Source organism: Psammomys obesus, unplaced genomic scaffold (assembly GCF_907164565.1).
Source record: "Psammomys obesus unplaced genomic scaffold, mPsaObe1.curated_primary_1811, whole genome shotgun sequence".
In the NCBI taxonomy this organism is placed as follows: Eukaryota; Metazoa; Chordata; class Mammalia; order Rodentia; family Muridae; genus Psammomys; species Psammomys obesus.
Genome location: NW_026596244.1, coordinates 13,850,198 through 13,873,570, shown reverse-complemented (window position 1 = coordinate 13,873,570; position 23,373 = coordinate 13,850,198). Strand labels below are relative to the sequence as shown.

General features: G+C 41.1%; 1 protein-coding gene across 1 annotated transcript in view; it reads right to left on the bottom strand.

Moving 5' to 3' along the window:
- Lrba (LPS responsive beige-like anchor protein) overlaps positions 1 to 23,373 on the bottom strand; it is a 429,351-nt gene that overhangs the window by 383,324 nt on the left and 22,654 nt on the right. The gene's annotated exons all lie outside the window — the stretch shown is intronic.

The window sequence follows — 23,373 nt, the reverse complement described above, 5'->3', positions numbered from 1 at the left end:
TCTTCTTCTTCTTCTTCTTCTTCTTCTTCTTCTTCTTCTTCTTCTTCCTCTTCTTCCTCTTCTTCTTCCTCCTCCTCCTCCTCCTCCTCCTCTTCTTCTTCTTCTTCTTCTTCTTTTTCTTTTTCTTTCTCTGTGTAGCCCTGGCTGTCCTGGAACGCCACTCTCTAGACTCCCAGAGGTCCTCCTGCCTCTGCCTCCAAAGTGCTGGGATTACAGGCGTGTACCACCACCCAGTGAGACCCTATCTTTAAAAAGAAGTTCAAGATGATCCATTGCTAAATAGTGAATTCAAAGCTAGCTTTGGGCCACTAGAGAACACAGAAAAAAAAGATTCTGTTAAGATTTCTAGACTTCTCAAACTGAGTTAATATAAATTAAAATTCTGAGCAGAGTCTATAGTTCACTAATAGAATGCTCACCCAGCATGTAGAAGACTCTGAGCTTAAGCTTAAGTAATTAGGTGGAATAATTACTTCCGTAAGTAATTAAGTAATTAGGGAATTAAATGCATAAGCAAAAATATCATAAAATCAAAATATAATTATACACTAGAGAAAATAATTCATAATATAAATAATTTCCTAAAAAAAATTTAAAAAGTGATGTTTGGGACAAAGCAATGAATTTGACAACATATGAAAACCTCAATTTGTTCACAAAATTAATATTAAAAACAAAATAAATATATATACATCTTAAAAATTCCAAATCCTTAATAGTAATCAGATGTGCCGTAGGCAAGGGGTGGAAACAGGTGTTCTCGTACGTCAGTGTTGCTGAGGAAATGCGCCTGGCATCTGCAGCAGTCCACACAGAGAGCAGAATGTAAGACCAGTAACTTCCTGACCACAGGAGCACATTTTGATCAGAAAGTACTATACAGTTCCAGAAAGGCAGCAAATGAACAGCAAATCTCCACAGTCATAAACACTAGTAACCCTAATCAACGTTACATGTAAGACACATTACCCTAAAGTCACTGCTTAATGAGAGGAAAGCAGAAAGAGAAAAGGTTTTGTGAAAGTCATTTCGACTGACACACCAGTAAAGACAACTTCAGCAACATTTCCTATTAGGCACAAACTGAAAGTTTTCAGCTGAGTCCAGAAAGGCACTGCCTCAAATGAACTCAAACACGCAGACAAACCAACCAACATAAAGAAACAACTTGCTGCAAAAAAATAAATATGGAAAGAGTTCTAATACTGTGACATTTTCTTCAAAAATTGTATGTCCTCTGGGAAGAAATAACAGGATGAAAACCTCACTAACTGACTTGAGAGCCCTCACCTTCACCTTAACATTACCCACCTCCGTCCTTCATCCCGACCTGTATATCTGACCGTCAGCAACCACCCTTCCAAGAAGCTACAGAATTAATTTGGAAAGTAATTTCCAAAAAGGCCCCAAATATTTTATCAGCTTCTAAACTGAGCTTATAGTGTGAAAGCAATATGCAGACAGGTGTTTTAAATGTTTTCCACCACATTAAGTATTAGAAGATGCGCCTCTCAAGAAGAGGACTGATGACTGAAATTTGTCCACACAAGGGTGTGGCATAGTTTATAGACTGTATGCATGCATATCTGTTATACCCAAAACCAAGCCAGGAGCCTACAGTGTCAGCTTAACCTTTCTAATAGTTATTTGAAGCTGATCAACCTTCAAAACACAAATTTGTCTCCAACGTGGGGCTCACAGCCAGGCCAGGCATCGCGGGTTATTATCTGAGCGGCAGTAATGGCTCTGCACTCCAAAATGTAATCTTCCAAATGTCACAGGGAGTTATGAATATCTGAGCAGCCTAATGCACTTTACCAGCCATGAAATGTGAAAATGTAATCTTATTACCTTTTTATGGTTGTATTTTTTGAATAATGTAGCTTGGAAACTGATGTATAGTCTTTTCCTGCATTTTAGCATGATTTGGTCTCCTCTGCTATATAGAACATTTTTCAAAACTCTCCATTTCAACATATTTTAGTCTTGCATGAACTTCATAAACAATTTTTATAGCAACCTTCAGGGTGGCATAACATGCATTACATAGGTCACAGTTTAATGTATATGATTATAGACTTTTTAAAGGATCTTATTCAAAGATTTCAAGTGAACCTTTACAACTTGTGCCTAGACCTTAATTTGAGCATGACAATTTCCTTCTCAATAGTTTTATTAGTAAAGTGCCTTATCTTAAAATTGGTCACTAAACTGAGTCACTTACATGCTCAAAAAAATAAAAAAAATAAAAATAAAAAAATACAGGAACATGAAAAATAAGTCTCTTCTCTTGGAAAGATTTATAAAGCTGGAAGACCATAAGTCAACACCCTGACCTGACAGGGGGCCGTGCTCACTCCGGACAACTCAATGTGAACTTGCTACGTTTCTCCTCAGACAAGAGCACCGCAGAGCAGGAAGCCTGGCAAAGTGTAAGCTCAGCTTTTACCACTAACCAGGTACTGCTGTTTCTCATGACATGTCCAAAAATGCCCACACCACTTTTATTCTGAGTTTGTTTATATATAAAATGAACGCCCCCAGAAAAGAGAAAATAAACTAATAAAATTTCTTCTCATGTAAAGTTACAGTCACACAGAAATGGGTCCTTGGGTAAAATTGAATACCTTGACATTAGCACTTTAAAAACCTGCCATATTTTTGAAGAGAGCAGGATGCCTAAAAAGACACTAACATGGTATAAACTCACTTATAAGTAGGTATTAGACATATAGGATAAACATACTAAAATCTGTTCACCTAAAGAAGCTAAGCAAGAAGGAAGACCCTGGGTAGGATGCTCAATCTTCATTCAGAAAAGCAAACGAGATGGACATCAGAAGAGGGAGAAAACAGGGAACTGGACAGGAGCCTACCATGGAGGGCCCTTGAAAGACTCTACCCAGCAGTGAGTCAAAGCAGATGCTGAGACTCATAGCCAAACTGTGCACAGAGTGCAGGGAATCTTATGAAAATAGGGGGAGACAGAAAGACCTGGAGGGGACAGAAGCTCCACAAACAGAGAAACAGAACCAAGAAATCTGGGCCCAGGGGTCTTTTCAGAGACTGATACTCCAAACAAGGACCATGTACGGAGATAACCTAGAACCCCTGCTCAGAAGTAGCCCATGGCAGCTCACTGTCCAAGAGGGTTCCCCAATAATAGGAACAGGAACCATCTCTGACATGAACTCAGTGGCTGGCTCTTTGATCACCTCCCCCTGAGGGGAGAGCATCCTTACCAGGCCAGAGGAGGACAATGCAGCCAGTCCTGAAGAGACCTGATAAGCTAGGGTCAGATGGAAGGGGAAGAGGACCTCTCCTATCAGTGGACTTGGAAAGGGGCATGGGAAATGAGGGAGGGAGCGTGGTACTGGGAGAGGATGGGGGAGGGGGCTACAGTTGGGATACACAGTACATAAACTATGATTAATATTAAAAAAATAAAATTTTTTAAAAAATATAACACAAAAAGACACTAACAGAATTAGGGAAAACAGAGTTCTAACGAACACACTACTTTCCTAGGCTGACCTCAAAACCACAACCCTCCCAGCTAGGCACTGGCATTATTCTTAGAAAAGAAAATAAAATAGGAACGCTGGTCTTCCCAAATGTCCTCCTTCATGGTGCATAAGGTGCATAAACAGTGACAATAACTAGGGACCACCTCGGAATAAGCACCAACCCATGGTGAAGATCCCGGCGTGACAACACACATGGACCCTGACGATGGAGTCCCTGCATCCGGCTGCACATCCCCCTCCAGAAGCCGCTGCTACAATGGCCTCTGCATTGTCTTGACTGAACAATGTGGTCCTAGTGAAGAAGGCCTACAGCTGAGACAATAATCCCTGGGACTAGGTTTTATTAGGCTTTTTCACTCGGCGTGTACAGATACATGGGTGCGTGCACCATGGACTCTAGGAAAAGTGACTGTCAGGGGAAATTAAAACACCTGACAATTTTTGCATCTTCCTTATATCAGAAATTCCTTCTAGATTGCTACTTGTTTTCAGCCTTGAGAGGATGTTAGCTTTGGGGGAGGGAATTTTACGCAGTAATAGTTCTACAGAAAAGGTTCCAAGGACTATAAGTGATGGCTATCCTTCCTGACTGATTTGGAAAAAGCTTTCTCTTTCTAAATCATACACTCACTGCACATTTCTAAAGAAAGCAAGTACGTATTTTCTTGGAATCCAGAGGAGAAAAGGAGAGCATTTGATTTAAGAAGCTTTACAAGCTGCTTCGTGGCCAACCCCACAATATTCTTTGACTCATTTGTCAACAGCAAATCTTTGGGCTGCACTTTCTTCAGAATGTTCGCAGACAAAGCTCTAAGGGAAGCAGAGAGCTTCTGAACTGAAGGGAACTTGCACTCGCAGGTCTCTGTGAGCTCAGGCCACAGCAGTGCAGATGACAGGTCCCAGTTACCTGTGCCTACACAGTGAGAGCCTGTCCTCTAAAAACTGGGGTGGGGCGGGGTGCAGCTCCTCCAGAGGACCAGCCCATCCTAGCACTCACGTGACGGCCTGCCACCGTGTGTAACTACAGCCTCCATGGCGAGACCCAGGCCTCCATGGGGCCGCAGAGGTGTACAGTGTACTCAGGACAAGAAGAGCCACCCACGTAAAAAGTTACTAGTTTAAAAAGAGCTGCTGACTTCACAGGCTCACGCTGGGTTTCCGTGGCAGGCTAACCTCAGATGCCACAACTGCAACTAACCAGGGCCATCCGCCAGGAGAGAGCTGATGGCAGGATGCGACCCTGGCACCTCGTCCCTGAGGATGTGGGCTGAATGCCCAGAGCATTCAGGTCAACTCACGACCGTCTGTAACTCCAGCTGCGGGGCCCTGACCACGCCTGCCCCCTGTAGGCGCTGCACACTTGTGGTGCCGACAAAACCACACACATGATAAAATAAATAAATCAAAAGACTGTAAGACATGGACACCTCAAAAATGTTCACTATCCTTACCAGAAAGAGAAAAACCAAAATACCTTTGCTATTGCATCTTACTCCAAACAGAATGGCTAAGAGCAACAAAAAAAAACCGACAACATGCTGGAAGGGATATGAGGAAAAGGAATCCTTGTCATTGTTGATATGACTGAAATGTGGTGTAGCCACTATGGAAATCAGTACGGAGAATTCTCAAAAGAAAGAAATCACGCATGCACGCACACAATTTAAATAAATTTATCTCATTTGGGATGAGAATGCTCCACCCAACAGCCATCGACTGACAAAACTGCAATATTAGGCATGAGAACCCCCTTTGGGGTTGCTGGTCAGGGAGTCGAGAGAGCTTCAAAGCGCACAGGCTGCTGGTGTTGCCCCTGGCTACCTCATAGGGGTTGAAGGTTAATCGTTTTGCTACTTCAGGCAGGAGGACTCAAGACAAATCTGACTTGAAGCCTCCTCCCTGAACCTCCCTTTCACAGTACTAGAACATGCCATGCAAGCCAAGCACAGAGGTGCACCTTGTAATCCCAGCACTTGGGAGGCAGAGGCAGGTGGATCTCTGTGAGTTCTAGGCCAGCCTGGTTTACAAAGTGAGTTCCAGCACAGCCAGGGCTACACAGAAAAACCCTGTCTCAAAAAAAAAAAGAATAAAGAAAAAAAGTGCTATGTAAGATTCCAAAGGAGGGGTTCAACCAATAGTCCTACCCAGCTGTGACACCACCAACTGCAACTACTGTAGGGTTCAATAACCCTGAGCAGGCAATAGTGGTCCTCATGTCTTGGTGGTAACCAACAGCTCTCTAGCAAGACTTAAGACCCATTCAACAGGGGGGAAAAATCATGCCTGGTACTGGAAACCTAGCCCAGTAGCGAACCAAAACATCCCCTCATATGAGAGAATCTGCTGCCACCTTATTAAACCAGCAGAATTCCTAAGAGTGCTGTAATACCCAAAGATAAGTGTAACCATTGTCATTCTTCAAAGAAACTTCTCTCTGCCACAGAGACCACCACAAAAACCCCACAACTGATAAATATACAATGTAACTCCTGCCCCAAGGCTCAGAAAAATTCATGGGGGGGGGGGGGGGACTGATTTTAAAAGCCAGAGGATCAGGAAATCGCTGTGAGAATGTATCTCCTAGATATCTCAATAACATGGCTGCCTACACAAGGCCTGAAGAAGCACAGTATCAATGTCACACCTAACCCACAGCAGCTTAATGTGGACTGAAACGTACGGTGCAAAACCTAGAAAACAACAGAAGAAAATCCTCAGGGCTAATTTAAGAATCCTTAGACTTCACAACCAAAAGCAAATTCCAAAAGCAAAAAAACTTATGAATTGGGCTTTATCAAAGATTACAAACTTTTGCTTACTAAAAAAAAAAAAAAAAAGGAAGACAACCTATATACAGACTGTGTTTGTAAACCAAGTATTCGAGAAAAGGATATCTAAAATATACAAGCAATTCTCAAATACAAAAGCAGAAGAAAAACTAATTAGAAAATAAACCAAAGAGCAGAACACACGTCACAAAAGAAGACACAATGAGCACATGAAAACAAACTCGGCATTACTAGATCTTGAGGAACCGCAAACCACAGTAGATGGCCATAAGGAGACAGCAGGCAAATGGGTAAGTACAAACAGTAACAGCACTTTGTACAGAAGCTCAATCACTCAGATGTTGCTGCTGGGGTGTGAAATGACACTGCCACTGTGGAAAGAGTCTGGGAATTTCTTTCAAAAAGTAAATACGCCACTACTATTTGAACTAACAAATACACACCTTGCAATTTTCCCAAGTGAAAACAAAATAGCATGAATGTTTATAGGTACTTTCACAATAACAGCCTGAAAAAAGAAACAGAAGACCATCACCATACCCACTACGAAACAATAAGGATCAGACCCCTCATGCACACAACAATATAGATGACTCTTCAGAAAATTATACTAGCTGAAAAACCCAGAAACTCATATACTATCCCATTTACATAAAGTTCTTCAACTGGCAAAATAATGGGAAAAGATTGGTGGTTTCAGCTGTCCCCATGAGGAGCAGCAGAAGAAACAGGCTAGAGGACCTCGGGAGGCAGCCAGGGTGCTGGGAGTCTCCTTACCCTGACTTCATGACTACCAACACTACAATGTTTCTGTCAATTTTTCATATTAGAGGAAAACAAGAGTTCTCTTTTTAATTTCTTCAACTGCATGTGACTCAGTAAGTCTCTAGAAAGAAGAGGTTTCATTTTAAAAGTAAGTGGATCTAGTTATGGTGCCTATGATCCTAGCCACGGTGGGGACAGGAGGCAAGTTCAAGGCAGCCTGGGCTACCCACCACGGGCCTGCCTCAGAGGCAAACAAGCAAGCACAGACAGGCTATGTGGTAGGGCACACCAGAGCCCCAGCAGCTGGAATGACTGTCCCAAAAGAGTAAATAAGAAAAAGCAACTGTGTGAAGTGAGAGCCTGGTATAGGATTAGCTGTTCTACTGGTATTTTCCTATTGAAAGGAAAAACCATACTAAAAACTATAGGAATTGCAACTTTGCAGGAAAAAAAAAAAAAAGAATCCAAGTTAAAGAGAAAGAAAGCTCATGTGAACACTAATTCTTAAGCCACTTAGAGACTACAATCTCCATTCCTTTAATTCTCCCTCAATCTCTATCCCAGAAAAAAATAAGTGAGTGTATTTAATAACTTACCCTATGCATTTAAAAGGGTTGATATTGTAATACAACCTCAAAAATGTAAGCAATAGTATGATCAGAGAGTTTTACTATATATTCTATTGACTAAGCTCCAATACTTGCATTAAGAAAAATATGCAAATTTAAACCTTCAAACAGGAAATGAAATTTTCTAAATCCATTATATAACTTCAGACTCAGGAATGCATTGAAGGATAATAAATCATTTAAACCTTCATATACAGAACCTTTTTAAATTTGCATTTATCTACAGTAAATACAGCCATGTTCTTTAATAGATTACTGGTTCAATCTAGCAAACTAGTGATTTATAACTCTGTCATATTTTAAAAATCAGAAATCTGTCACTGGTGACAAGCAGTCAGAAGTCCACTGAACTTACAGTAATGGACTGAAACACCGCAGGATATGAGAGATAGCAAACGGCCATACACTGCATATTCAAATCAATCACCTCAGTAACTGTTTCTATGTGTTTACAACTGTAAAATTACATACTATTTAATATTCCTTTTGTTCAAGCATCCTACTTCTATTATTGTTCCCTCAATACTTCCAAACCATTGTAAAACACATAAAAGGATAACCTGTTCTCTCCATAAAGCATGAAGTGCTTTATGTTAGACTACAGACCCAGAAGCAAATTCCCTGGGGAAAACTAACGAATTAGATGTGACCAAAGTTACAAACTTTTAATGTGTGTGTGTGTGTGTGTGTGTGTGTGTGTGTGTGTGTGTGTGTAAAATGGCAAACTACAGACTATATCTGAAAACCAAATATCTCACAAAAGGTTATCTAAAGAGCTCTCAAATTCAGGTCAAGTAAAATCCTATCTTAAGAAAAACCTTGCCAACTTTGGTTTGATTGATCAAGAAAAAAAAGACTCAAATCATTAAACTGAGAAATGAAAGCACATTTCTACCAACCTTACAGAAAGAAAGAGATTACAAAGGAATACTCTGAACAGGGATATTCTGTCAATAATGAACAACTTTGATAAAAGGGACAAATTCTTAGAAAGCAATTTATTCCTGAAACTGGCTCTAGAAGAAAAGGTAAAGATAAACAGGCTAGAAACAATAAAGAGATAGTACTCAAATATCAACTCAAAAGCCAGGCACAGTGGCACACACCTATAATCTCAAGCCTCAGGGAGGTAGAGGCATGCGGCAGGCGATCGCTGTGAGTTGGAGGCCAGCCTGATGTACAAAGAGTCCAGGTCAGCCAAGGCCACAAAGAGAAACCCTGTCTCAAAAAAAAAAAAAAAAAAAAAAAACAAACCCTGAAGAGAACACTTCCCAACTCAGTCACTGAGGCCAGTGTTACCTGTATTAGACCAGCGCGTAACAGAAAATATCACCTGCATATGGAAACAGAAATATCAGTGAGGTGTAGAAACAACTCTGCCTAACAAGCAGGCAGGTATGCCCCGAAGCACAGGCGTCTAACACGGAGGTATAAGCTGGCCGGTGGGCTGCACAATGTAGCCCCCACTCTGGAGACAGGGGCAGACAGGTCTCTGTGCATTCAAGGTCAGTGGGGACAGGGCATGTTCCGGGACACCCGGGCTACGCAGAGAAACACATGAATGAACATGAGGCTGCAGGGATGCCTCCGTCAGGAAAGTACCTGGGACCTGAGTTCAAGGAGCAGAACCCACCAAAGCCAAACAGAGCGGCGTCTGTTTTAGCGCCAGCCCTGGAGAGACAGACAACTGCATCCCTCAGGCTTGCAGCCCAGGCAGCCCAGGCAGCCCAGGCAAGGAGAGTTCCAGGCCAGTGAGAGGGCATGGCTCAAAAACAACAAAAAAGTAGACAGTGGATGCAAAACAACGTACGAGGCTGAGCTCTGGCCTCCACACGCACACATGCACCTCCACACACTCAGACACACAGGCACATGCACCCACAGCGAAAGCAAGGAACCGTATCACACGACCGCCTCAATCAACACGGGGAGCATCTGTCAAGACCCAACAGGCCTGAGGTGGGTGCCACACGCATGCTCTGACAGCGTCCTGACTTACAAGGCTCCTAGGAACTTAGAGGAGGATCATCTTCTGTTGACACACAGATGCATGTGAACACGCACTCCAGCACATGAACCTGCAACTGGCGTTTACACGTGCAGCTCTGGCACTGGAGCCACAGAGAACTAATGAGTGTGCAGAGCACCAAAATGGCCGTTAAGTAGCACTTGTGGCCAAAGAAAATCAGGGTTTCTTTTACCAACATCTGATCCAAGGTCTGGAGCCATACATAACACTAATATCATCACATCAAGAGGCTCTGACAAAGAGGACTCGGGAATACCCTACTGACCAACGACAAGGCAGTCTGTGGTTCACCGAGGAAAACCATTACAAGAAATCCACGTAAGCCCACCAGTTCATGAAATCTCTACAAATTCGCTGGTCTCCACTACAGTTCTCAACCCTCCTAATGCTGAGACCCTTTAGCCAGTTTCTTATGTCATGGTGACCCCCAAAGATAAAATTATCATTACTGCTTCAGATCTGTAATTTTACTGTGATGAATCGTAAAACAAGTATGTGATATTCAGTGTATTTGATGTGACCCTTGAGAAGCACCGTTCTGGAAGGTGATAAAGCATAAATACTGCTACTGTGAAAATCAGTTTATTAAAGGAAACAGTTGTGCATTTATTTTGCCTTAGCACTAGGTAGCCAATTAATATTTCTTCACTGAAAGATTTAATACACACAAACAGCCCACAGTGAAAGAGAAAGACAGACACTCTCACCATTTTTATTGTTAACTTTGTTTTTTGTTTTGTTTTTTTCCCGATCCAAGCAAATAAATGCATTTAGATACTGAATACCAGGGCTGATAACATCACCCACAGAGGGAGCAGGCGCAGCCGCTTCCAGCGAAAGAACACAGCGCCACCTGCAGTCTAGCCGCAGAAACGGAGGCAGTCTCACCCAGCCTCCGGAATCTGCTGGAAGTGCAGGAAATGCAGAGGCCAAGGACATGTTTAACTGCATCATGAGAGTGCCTGAACAAGGTCCAGACAGGCCACATGTCGAAAGTTCTTCCTAAGCAAATTCACCTGCTACTTTAAAGCACACTAGGCAAGGTGTGGTGGCAGACACCTGTAATTCTAGCACTTGGGAAGTCAGGGCAGAGGGAGCAGACTTCAGGCCAGTCTCAGATACACAGCAAGTTCAAGACCAGCTATGGCTACAATGGTACCTGTGTCAAAGAATCACATTAATTGGTTGGTTAACTAATTACAAATAAGCAAAGGCAAACTAAGCCAAGGATGTGTTGTTGTGTGACAAAGATATTTTTAATGCTTTTGAGACTACATTTAAGGAGGAAAAGCTGCGATTACAGAGACTCTAGGAGAGCTAAACATTGTACTACTTAAACGGGGCGACGATTTGCAGGCTACTTGCCCTTCATTTCTACCTGTTTTGTTTCATGTTTATCTAACTTTACAAAAAAATTTAATGTAAAGTGTGTTTTGACTGGTTAATTTATAGATTTAAAATACCTAAAATTTAATCACACGTTTTACTATAAAACTGGCTTCTGTTCGTTTTAATTTTCAAATGTTTTAATTTTACGTGTACATTTGCCTGCGTGAGTACACGTGCACCAGAGCATGAAGGTTGCACACTCCAGCAAAGGGCGTCAGCACCCATGGAGCTCACTAGTCGACTGGGAGCCTCCACCATGGGTGCTGAGGCCCAAGCCTGGGTCCTCTCCACGAGCAACAAGGGATTTTAACCCCAGAGCCACCTCCCCCATCTCCAGCTTCTTCACTAATATCCTTAACTATAAGGTAGTGAATAAATACCATAATTATTTCTTGCAATAATAGATTTTATTAGCTAATAAACTTTTAGTTCATTAATAAACTTTTGATGATTAGCCAGTCTCCACACTTCAGACACCTTAAATAACAACACTCACAGAATGCATTCTTGAATCGCTCTATACAATTTCTCTGATTTAAAAAAAAAAAAAAAGAAATGTCTCAAAATAATTCATATTTTCGGTCTTAGTCCTTCACCAAAAGTACTTAAAAATGCTCAGGAATAAGTATAACTATTAAGTATAAGTATAAGTATAACTAGAAATATTGTTAAGACATTCATGATATCCCAAACATATTGGGATAAAACAGAAAGATAGTCTGTACAGGTCAATCAAGTTCATGACAAGAGACAAAAATTAGAAAAATAAATTGAGAAAGTATTAACTTCAAAAGAATTAGCAGTTACAGAAAATGAATTTAAAAAACAAAGAACACTATATGTTTCTTTTAAAATTCTGCATTTTTTTCTTTCTATTGGAATTAGAAAAAAATTTCAATATACTATCTTTGGAAAAAGTAACCAAACAAAAATGGCCAGGAAACATAAAAAAGAAAGAGACGATAGAAAAGAAGCTCTATCAGAAGATTAAACCGTAATTCAAAAAAATTTTAAGTGTAATACCTACACATGAATGCCATCTAGACATTGATAACAATAGAAAATTCACAAAAAGACCAAAAGTAGAAAAAATTACCATAATAAAAGCCATTTTATTAACACTCTGTGTCAAGAACTAAGTTTGACATAGAAAGCAAGCTAGGAGAGCGCCTGGCTTTAAAGAAACATTGATTAAAATATGACAGATTGCAAGTAGAGTTACTCCTCAACTGGGCTAACCTAGCCTATCATCTGTCAACAATCATAAAACCATAAACAATAATTCTCCTGCCATGACAACTGATAATAAGAACCCTAAAATATGAAACATTTATGGTCCACGGCGTCTCTAAGGAGGAGCAGCCAATCTGCTGTTGATGTCAGAGAAAAGGGACCGGGCTCTTTAACCCATGAGTACAAAAAAATGAGTACTTTTAAAAACCATTAATAAAATAAATATGGCAAAGGACATAGTAGAATAATTCAATGAAAACATGTTGAAGCTCAGTCAGAGAAAAGCAATCATTTAGAAAGGAAACAGAAGAGTTCTGCCACTGTTGCGGACACTAGCGAGGGAGACGGTACTTCCCAGGGAAGACACTGGGGGGGGGGGGGAGTAACTTGGCAATTCACATCCAACCCGTACACGGCTCCAATCTCTGGCTCCTCGCTTCACCGCTAGTACTCGGCTCATAAGCACAGTAACAAACGAGTGCCCTACACAAAGACTAGTTCACAGTGTTATTGCTAGTTACAAATGAATGGGAAGAAGCACAATAAACAGTAGAGTCAACCAAGGCCCATTCACACGATGAAAAATTCTGTTATAAAATAATAGAGCTATTTATGTTGCTTTCGAAAGACGCAGATGGAAAGCTAACAGTGAAGAAAAGCAAGATGCAATTCTGAGGTAGAGTGTCCCACCTTCTGCATGACAAAGGCATGGACTATGCAATAGCTACATCTGTTTATAAAAGCTTTAGGAAAATACAAAATGACATAGAAATGCTAATGACATTGTTTTCAGCGTTTCTTTATGTGTTAACTGTTGGGGGAGGTGGAACAACAAGAAATACGGGTGCCTTGAAGACAGGGAGAAGAGAAGGACAGAGATACTACAGATGCTATTACTGTTTTTGAACTATGTTAATGCTTAATGAGGTATTAAATACATAAAAGTAGGAATATATATATATATATATATATATATATATATATATATATATATATATATTTGATAGCCCAGAAAAGTACCATGCCATTGATCACTGACACTAGGTTGGAGATACAGATAACTATCAATAAAACGGTCTTTAGCAAATGATCCATTTTCATTTTTTGCCTTGTAAAGAATTATGTGGACTTTTTATGCCCAGAAAAGAGAAGTTATAACTTATAAAATAAATGCATTAAATAGAAGCAAAATATCTAAGCATTATTTTTATAGCCCCTTCTCTTAAGTGTCACTTTCCCTGCTTATATTTTAATTCCCACTTCATTTTTGATTAGCCGAGCTGACTGAAAAGCACCAGGATGTTTCAGGATGACTGATTATAAAGCAGGAAGACACCAAGCGTGGTAGCTCATCCACAGCCCCAGCTCTTCAGCAGTCCGAGAGACAGAGATGCTTGAGCCTCGGGGCTCAGGAGTGCAGCAGCAGCTGGTGGAGACAGTGGCAGACTTCCCACACAGGAGCACACTTTTGTCGGTGAGCCTGCAACACCTCAAAGTCCTGGGGTGGTTTGGTTGGTTGCTGTCTATTTTGTGGTTTTGCATACGTGTTGTGTTTCTGCATAGGGAGTATCAATTAATGTGGCTGGTGTCTCATTGATGCGTCTCTTGTGGATTTATCTGTGGCCAAGTGATGAACCCTGTGCTTCAGGCAGAGAAGGCAGAGCACTGGGCTCTACCCCGACTCTAGAATGGATACTGATCTTCCTCAGAATCAGGAATTCCAAGCTAAGGCCCAGAGTGTAGCTCATGACCTTGAAATCTACACAAAATGAACACCAAGTCTTCATCAAAGCACTTTATTAGTGGAGATCTCCATGAAATTCCATGATCACCTAAGCACTTTCACTGAAAGATTGGCTTGATTTCAGTAACCAGGAGCTACAGTCATTGCGTCAAGGACTTAGGAAGCACTTGTCACTCACAAAGCTCCTGTTGAGTTCTAAACTGTAGGAGCTCCACACCACTGCCACCACCAAAAGCTTCTCAAGGGCATTTTACCCGGCATGATGTCCTGTGCCTTTAATCTCAGGACTGGAGAGGTAGAGGCAAGAGAAGCTCAACGAGTTCAAGGACACTCTAGTCTACATTGTGAGTTCTGAAACAGCCAGGACTACAGAGAGAGATCCTAGCTTTAAGAAAAAAAATCATTTTATCTTCTCAGTGACCCCTATACCCCCAGGTCCACATAACCCTCAGAATAAATGTTCCATTGCTTGGTCCACTCTGCCACATCTATATTTATTTTAGTATTGGTATTTTATGCATCTGAGCGTTTAGCCAATGTATGTCTGAATATCATGTGTGTACCTAAAATCCACAGAAGTCAGATCACCTAAAACTAGAATTACAGACCATTGTGAGCTGTCATGTGGTGCTGAAAATCAAGCCTGGGTCCTCTGTAAGAGCAGAAAGTGTTCTCCGGTGCTGAGGCCCCTCTGCAGGCCGCTGCCACATTGTGGAACACCTCACCTCCCATTTTCCCTCTATTCCTGACCCTTATCATGGTGTGGATATACAAGGGTCCCGGAGGCTGGTGTACGGAGGCTTGGTAACGCCTACTGGTGCTCTGACAGGGCATGGATCATACAGAAGTAAAGACTCTCCTCAACAGGTGGATAGGATTGAGGGATTAGTTAGAAGGCAGGTCTGACTGGAGGAAGTGTATCAACCAGGCTGTGTCTTTGAGGGCTGTGTCTTCTGTACTTACAGCCAGGACAGTTTCTAATCGCTGCCTTCCCCTCCCTCACCTGTTCTCCCCTGTAACTTTCACCTTGCCTCTACAAAAAGACCCTTTCAGAGACTAAAAGAACGAGTATCATCTCATGGGCACTAGAAGTAGTGGCCACCAAACCAGCCTCTGCGGTTGCTTTCAGAGGCCAGGATACTGAGTAAAGCTCGACCAAGAAACTTTCTCTCAAGCTTCTAAAGTGTGTGCAAATACACTAGAAGGCTGAAAAATGGTTTAAACAAAGACAGCAGTGGAGGCACCTGCTTACAACCTCAACACTTGGAAGGTAGGGGCAGGACCGGGAGTTCATCATCCATGACTCTATAGTGAACTGGAAAAGCCCAGACTACATGCGACCTGCACTTTAAGACAGAAAAAAGTGTTTAAGCAAAAAGAAGTATAATATTTCAGTCAATAGTCAAATAGCTTCAACAGATATTAGAGATATAAAATGATTCATGACTAAATCTAAACAATACAGAAGAGATAAAAGAGCAAACTGTCAAAAACAAAAATACAAAGTGATATCACAATACATCACAATAAAGTAGTGTATATGTGTGCGTGTCACGATAAACAGACTATATATCACAATAAACCAGACTTTTAAAAAAACTTGGCATTTTTGAAAACTGTAAACCAACCCTTTCTTGTCATCATTAACAGGTCGCCCGCGGTTGGGGTAAGGGGTTCAGGCCACAAGTCAGGCCCTGGGTTGGGGAGCTGGAATATGGAGACCGAGACTTTGCCTTCTTCCTCTGGCAACTACGTAAAAGGATTTCTCACTCAAGAAACACCAAATAGGCTTTTTTCCTAGGTTCTCTACCCAGCCCCATTAAAATAAATGCATTTCCTAAAAGCAGTCATGTAAAATGTACTAAACTGACCACCGCACACGGAACAATGAAGCTCCTTCCTACCTGAAATTCTACCCAATCGCAACACACTCACAGAAACGTCTCCGTGTCATACTCTCCCTGGGCTTGGGTTACACGGACTCACTTTCCGTAAGTTAATAGTCTGACCAGGTATCTTTTTATAGTGTTAGGACTAACAAGCTTAAAGAGCAAAAACTGCCATTCTAAGAAGATTGGTCAATAAATCTGTTTTGTTACCAAGTCAGATTTTCTTTGTGTAAACTAGTGTTTCAAAAGAATCAAAATATATAAGACCATCATCGTCCTAGAAATGACAGGAATGGTTGGTGGTTAAAGTACTTACAATGCAAACAGAAAGACAAATGTTCAGATCCTGAGATCCCGTGTGCACGCTGGGTGGGTATGATGGGCCCTGTCTGTGCGAGCTAGCTAGAGGGACTAACCACACTGTTGAGCAGGCTCAATCGAGAGACTCCGCCTCAAGGATAAGGCGGAAGGCAACCCAGGTGGGTTCTGGACATCAACCTCAGGCCTCCACACCCAAGCAAACACACACACACACACACACACACACACACGCAAACATGTCCAACATATATCACTATTTTTTAAAGGGAATTAAGTAATAGCTCATCTGGTGAATATTCAAACAAATTTTTATTTATAAATCTGTGAACATTTTGTTATTATTCTGTGTTGTGTGTGTGTGCATGATTTGTGATTGTGGACATGCATATGCCAGGGCATGTTTGTTGAGGTCAGAGGACAACTTTGTGACGCTGATTCTCTCTCCTCACTTTAAATGGGTTCTGGGGATCAGACTCAGCTTACCAGGCTGGTGTGACAAGAGCCTTTACTGTCTGAACAATTTTGTCTGCTTCTAGACACCCCTCCCTAGTTTCCATGTGTATATATATGTTTTCTTTGTATGTGTTTGCATGTTTGCATTTGTGGGTGCATACGTGTGTGTGCATGTGTGTGTGTGTGTGTGTGTGTGTGTGTGTGTGTGTGTGTGGACTAAGGTAAGGGTGTATATAGCACAGTGGTAGAGCATTTGCCTGCATATGCCAGGCCCTGGATTGCAGCCCAGTATCACAACAAATAAAAGCAAACTCTCAGAAAAAAAGGAAAGCTGGAACACCGATCCTGCTCGTGCCTTCACTGAGTAGCCCAACGGCTCACTTTGCAACGCCTGGCCCACTGGGGAAAGACACTGAGGGCGGAGACCGTACCCTGAGTCGCACACTCATGTTCAGTTCACCATCTGAAAGAACAACTCTACTGAAACTGCACCGAAGACACAGGAAAATGTCATATGCGACTATCTAATGAACTGTATTTCAAAACTACAGCTTGTTTGTAAGAGGGATGAGTGGGGCCTGGACAGGTGGCCCAGTGTTTAGGCCCAGTGTTGTTGCTCTTCAGAGGACTTGGTTCCAGCACCCACGCGAGACTCAGCTCTGGAACTCCAACTCCACAGGGTCTCACGCTGTCCTCTGCCCTCCATGGGCAACCAAGGCCAGACACATGGTACACACATACATGCAGGCAAAAATACTCACACAAATAAAATAGATAAAATAAAATAAAAATACTCATACAAATAAAATAAAATCATGCCTTTTTAAAAGAGTGGCTGACGATATTGTGGGTTAATTGTTTTGTTTGGAAAAGTCTTTATCCTTTAGAGACACACACTGACTGAAGTAGTCAGAAATAAAATAGAAGTGTAAGGAAAACACAGTACTTACACATGACAACTAAGATACTTTAAAGGTAAAAATTAATAAAGACAAAGCCATGCTTTTTACCATTTTAAGTGAACATGAAACAAAATGTAAAAATATTACCAAGCTAATCAGGGTCACTAAGAAGAACCCTAACCGTAAAATCCTTCACACACAGCAGTGTGACAGCTTTGACTAGTCTTTAGTGGTACTGAATTAAAAATTAACCAAAATTACCTTTAACCATCAATAGTGAAGAAAACGATAAAAGAGCAAATATAAGAGTGAATCGCTGAGCCGGGCATGGTGGGCACACCTGTAATCCCAGTGCTCAGGAGGCAGAAGCAGGTGGATCTCTGTGAGTTCAAGGCCAGCCTGGTCTACAAAGAGAGTCCAGGACAGCTAAGGCTACACAAAGAAATCCTGTCTTGAGAGAGAGAGAGAGAAAAAAAAAAAACAAACAAACAAGCAACTACAATCTATTACTTACACAACTGAATAAACTTCTATCAGGAGAACAATGTGCACACAAAGCAGATTTAAATATAACAGAAAACACAGATTAGGAAATGGAAAAATTATTGCACAAATCCCACTTTTTCATTCAAGAAAACAAACCCTACCTCCTCACAGCTAAAAGGGTGATGGGAAGTAAAGAGACACACTGAAATTTAAGCATCAGAATATTATAGTAGTTACGAAGTAAAAATAAATTTTGATCTTTGTGTAAAGGATTTTTTTTAAAGCCAAATTATCGTTCAGTTCAATTTTCAAAACTTTGCCACTATTATAATTAGTAAACCTACAGGTCGTTCAACCCACAAAGGGGGCGCAACCCACTGGTTGACAACCATTGTTCAAGATACCACAGAAATTTTTGCATTTTTTTCATTTTTGACGTTAAAACCATGCCCCAGTTTTATTGACCCTTCTTTTTCTTAATATCTTCTTTATACAATTTCTAATAGAAAATATGTTAATTCCTCACCTGAACAATATACAAGTAACTTTCCTAGGTGACAAAAATGTACCTTTAGTCTTATCATTACTCATTATATAATGAAGTACTTGAGTTTCCCAATTTATTCTAGATCCTGCAAACTATTTTATTCCTTACTACAATTAGGCCAATTTAAAGTACTCAGAAGAGAGGTATCTGTAGGTCTGCGGCCATCTTGTCCTGTTGCCTAAGGCTGGCCCTGGATTCCTGGGCTCAAATAATCTTCCCTTCCCATACTCGGAAAAGGCCAGGCCTACAGGTGCACTCTACCATGTGTGAAAGCATGTACGACCCTCTCGGCTTATTACTTCGAGTGTACCAGGAAAGAGCGCTTGACAACCAGGTTTAAAGAAGGAATGTCAGGATGGAGAGGCAGTCAGTAGCAGAGCATGCATTTCCACATACAAGGTCCATGCTGGCTAGTGTTTGGTCAACTTGATGCAATCTGCCACAAATTTGATTCCAAAGAAAACACAAACAAAAATGGGGAGAAAGAAGGTAACATTACGTAAATCTTGGGTTCAAATAGTAGAATATAACTTTACCCTTAGGGAAATCTCCTTTAGAATACAACACATGACGGGCTTGCCAGATTTTTATTTACCAAAAAGATAAGTGCACAGGATAAAAGTATATAGCAAGACAGATTTCTTCGCCATTGCATAATTCGTACCATCACATTTCTAGTTTGGGAAGGAGTAAGTAAAATCATTAAGATGGGTCAAATAAATGACTCTGGAAGACAAAAAGTGAACAAGAAGGCCACAGAATACAGAGCAGTGCCTGTCCAGTGGAAGGGGACGAGTCAGGGGCTGGAATGTAACCGAGTGCACTTGGACAGCTCATCAGGCTGGGAGACAGCCTAAACGCCCACGATGCTACCTGTGCACTCATGCAAAAGAGGGCTGCAAACCAGAAACTCTGAGAAAGGTACACCAGACCATTTCCCAAGAGCTATCCATTCTAAGGACTGTCTTCCACTTTGTTTTAAATGTTTCCATTTTGAATGGTGCTGGCACATGTGATTCTAAACTTTTTTTCTTTAAATGTCTTTGCTGAACCATCAATACAGAAACAGAACTGAAATGACATTGCTAATGAGTTTACTTCCAAATCAGCAAAAAATTAATTCTCCATAGGTGGATGCATTATTGCCATATCTCATAAAATTTACAGTGTTACTCGTTTTCTCTTTCCCATCAGGATGAAAATCATGTTCCAGGTGTGACCAGAAATATCTATAACCCAGCATCTGGAGGCTGAGGGCGAAGAACTGCCACAATGCCTGGGCTGCACAGTGAGACTGTCTCCACCCACAAAAGAAGCCTTTGGAGTGAGTACGGCCCTGCCCAACCTTAAAGTTAAACTTCCTTGGTACTAACAGCAGCTTGGGGACATTTTTTTTTTTTTAACCTCTAGAGTAAATACTTCCCTGCCACAAACAAGACAACCTGAAAACAGCAGAGCTGAGAGGCAGGGTGAGGATCAGCCTGCACACAACACCAACCCATCAGGTTAGATATGGAGAGTTTTAACAGGCCTTAGCCTTGACCAGCTACCCCAACCCAAACCTGGAGGATTACAATTTTATGGAATCTATAAAGAAGTGTAACTGTTTTTCCCAGCTCCCCTTCCTCATTCTTTCAATTTATGAGCACTTTCTGGCAGATACATACTAGTTTCTAGGGATATCAAGATTGTAAAACTGTGTCTTCAAGTGAAAACATGTAGACCTAAACGTATCCAAGTCCTCACACAGGACTACTCCACTAAATTGCTCTTTTACAGTCCTCTAAATTATGCCCTCAATCCTTCGCTTTATGCCCTCCATCCTTCGCTATTCTTTGCCAGAGTTTTCAGAATATATAACCCCCAAGCCATACAATTTACCCTTGTAACATGTGCCATTCAAAGTTTTTGGTATAATCAACAGTGCGCAATCATCACCGTTACCTAAATTTTTGAGGTGTTTGTTTGTTTTTGAGGTATGACCTAACTATGCAGCTTTGGCTAACCTGGAACTAGGTTCTGTCACTATGGATTTTCTTATTCTGAATATTTACTATAAAAGCTCATACAGACAGAATAAGCACAACGACTTTGCAATGACCTTTTTTCTTCACTTTGCATGTTTTCAAGCTTGGTTCATGTGTCAATATTCTCCTTTTTATGCCAGTGTTTTCAGATAAAAGAAAACACAAACCCATTCTACAGCATCAAATACTTTAATACTCAAATCTGTATAGTTATCTTAGTCTTCCAAAAAAAAAAAATTAACAAGTCTAAAAAGTTAGTGTTTAAACTAGCAGCTTCTTAGTTCGACTTAGTTCTGTTGCTGTAATAAAAATAACCAAAAGCAACGTGGAGGAGGAAGGGGTTTGTTGGCTTCCAGGGCACAGTTTACTATCAAAGGAAGCAGAAGGAGGGCTCAGCACAGGAGCAAAGGGGCAAGAACTGAACCTGCTCGTCCTTCTAGATTGCACAACTACCTTTCTTACACAGCCCCACACACCTGCCCACAAAGGCAACGCCCATAGTGGGCAGGGCCTCACACCTCAATCAGGAATCAAGACAGCGCCACACAGACTTGTCAAAGAACCAATCTGACAGATGCAATTTCCTCTCCTGAGAGTTCTCTTCCCAGATATACCTAGGTTTAAATTAAATATAACAATTAAATATGATTTTATGGATTATATTGATATAATTATATATAATTCAATATAGATTATGTAATGTTATATATACTATAAATATATAATTTATACCCATTATATAATTATAATTTGTAATACTATACATTAAAATAAATAATATAATTAATTTAAAATAAAAAATTTAAGAATATAAAAGAAAATATTTTAGCCACATGTGATGGTGTACACCTTTAATCCCAGTACTTAGGAGGCAGAGGCAGGCTGATCTCTGAGTTTCAAGGCCAGCCTGGTCTACAAAGTGGGTTCCAGGACAGCCAGGGCTACTTAATGAGACCCTGTCTCAAAAACACTAAGAAGAAAAAAAAAAAAAAAAAAGGTGGGGGTGGCTCTTTACTACTTCATATTTGCTCCGAGTAGTGACACCCAACTCTGCAGAAACTTTTTGAACTAGCAAACAAAATGTTGCAGCAAAAGGAACTTTAAAATCATGTGCAGGCCACCCAATAACAAACACTGACCCCAGCTGAACACGACGCCAGACACTGTCCATCTAGGTGTGTCAAGGAGATTCTCCACACACTGAAGATCTGTTCTATATGCTCACGGCCTCCCCTCAAAATCAGGTCAACTTGCCACACTTCAGCAGATTACACTTTCATATCCTTGCCTAACACAAAGAGCAGCATGAGAAAGCTGTCTGTGTGCATGTTTCAAAGATTCTTGCGTGTGAGGAATCTGCCTGAACAAGCTCCATACGTGTGCCTGGTGCCCACACTCCAGAAGAGGGCATCAGTCCCACTAGAACAGGCGTCACAGCCGGTTCTGAGCCGCCAGGAAGGCGCTGGGAAGCAAACACAGGTTCCCCACAAATGCAGCAGTGCGCGTAACTGCTGAGCCTCCCTTCAGCCTCAGAAAGCGCGTCTCCACTCCTTCTTAAGCCTATACTTAGATCAGACACTAATTTCTTGGAGGTGGCTAAGGAACAGAACGGCTGTCTGGTGATGCACAGGCTCCTGGCTTCCATCCTTAGGCACACAAACACAAACAAGAAAAGAATTAGAAATGTTTAATGTATCTTGTTTTTATCTGTATTCATTCATATTCATTCCCATTCTTTCTTTCTCTCTCTCTCTCACTTCCTCTCTCTCCTTCTCTTTCTCTCCCCAAGTGGTCCTCCTATATCATTCTTTACAGGGTTTTCAAACATTAATTGAGGCTTTTTTTTTATCCTCATAAGTTTCTTAACATCCTTCTGCTGTATATATATTAAACTGAATAGAGAGAAAAAGGGTTTTGCAAGCCTATGTTTTAAGTACATAGCCATGACTACCAGTGATAATAATGGTAATCATTTTCTTACTTCCTAATCTCGAGTATTGTGGCTAAGACAATGCTGTATATTAGTATATATGCATATGAAAGTGTTTACAGAAGTGAGGGACTATGAACCTAGTGAGCCTCCCGTCTCTGACTTACATCTTTAGGGCTCAGAGTAAGCACAGAGCATGGTGCATCCATGGAGGAGAGAACACAGCTCTGTAAATAAGCCATCTCGCCATCTCGCCATCTCCACCCCCTGCCTCCCTAACTCTCAAAAGACCCTAAAACATGACATGCAATAATATGGATGGGTCTCATAAAATCAGAAAGTGGTGAAAACAAAGGGGAAAGGTAGACTGGCAAAACAACTTCTTCCAAGCCGATCCATAAAAATCACCAACCATGCTGTAAGGGTTTCCGTTCCACTAGAGGCAGCATGAACATTAGGAAAGCAAAACTGAGCCCTACCCACCAACCTGTTTAAACCTGAAAAGAGGGATTTTATAGCCTAGAAGGCCACAGAGGCTTCCAGTTCCAAAAGAAGAGACTATAAAATTCAAGGGGGCAAAAAAAGGGAGCCCAGGGAACCACTCCTCCCTGCCCTAGGAAGACAAGGAGAAAGGAAATGACAACCTGAGTTTAAAGCATAGCAAAATAATAATAATAATAATAATAATAATAATAATAATAATAATAATAATA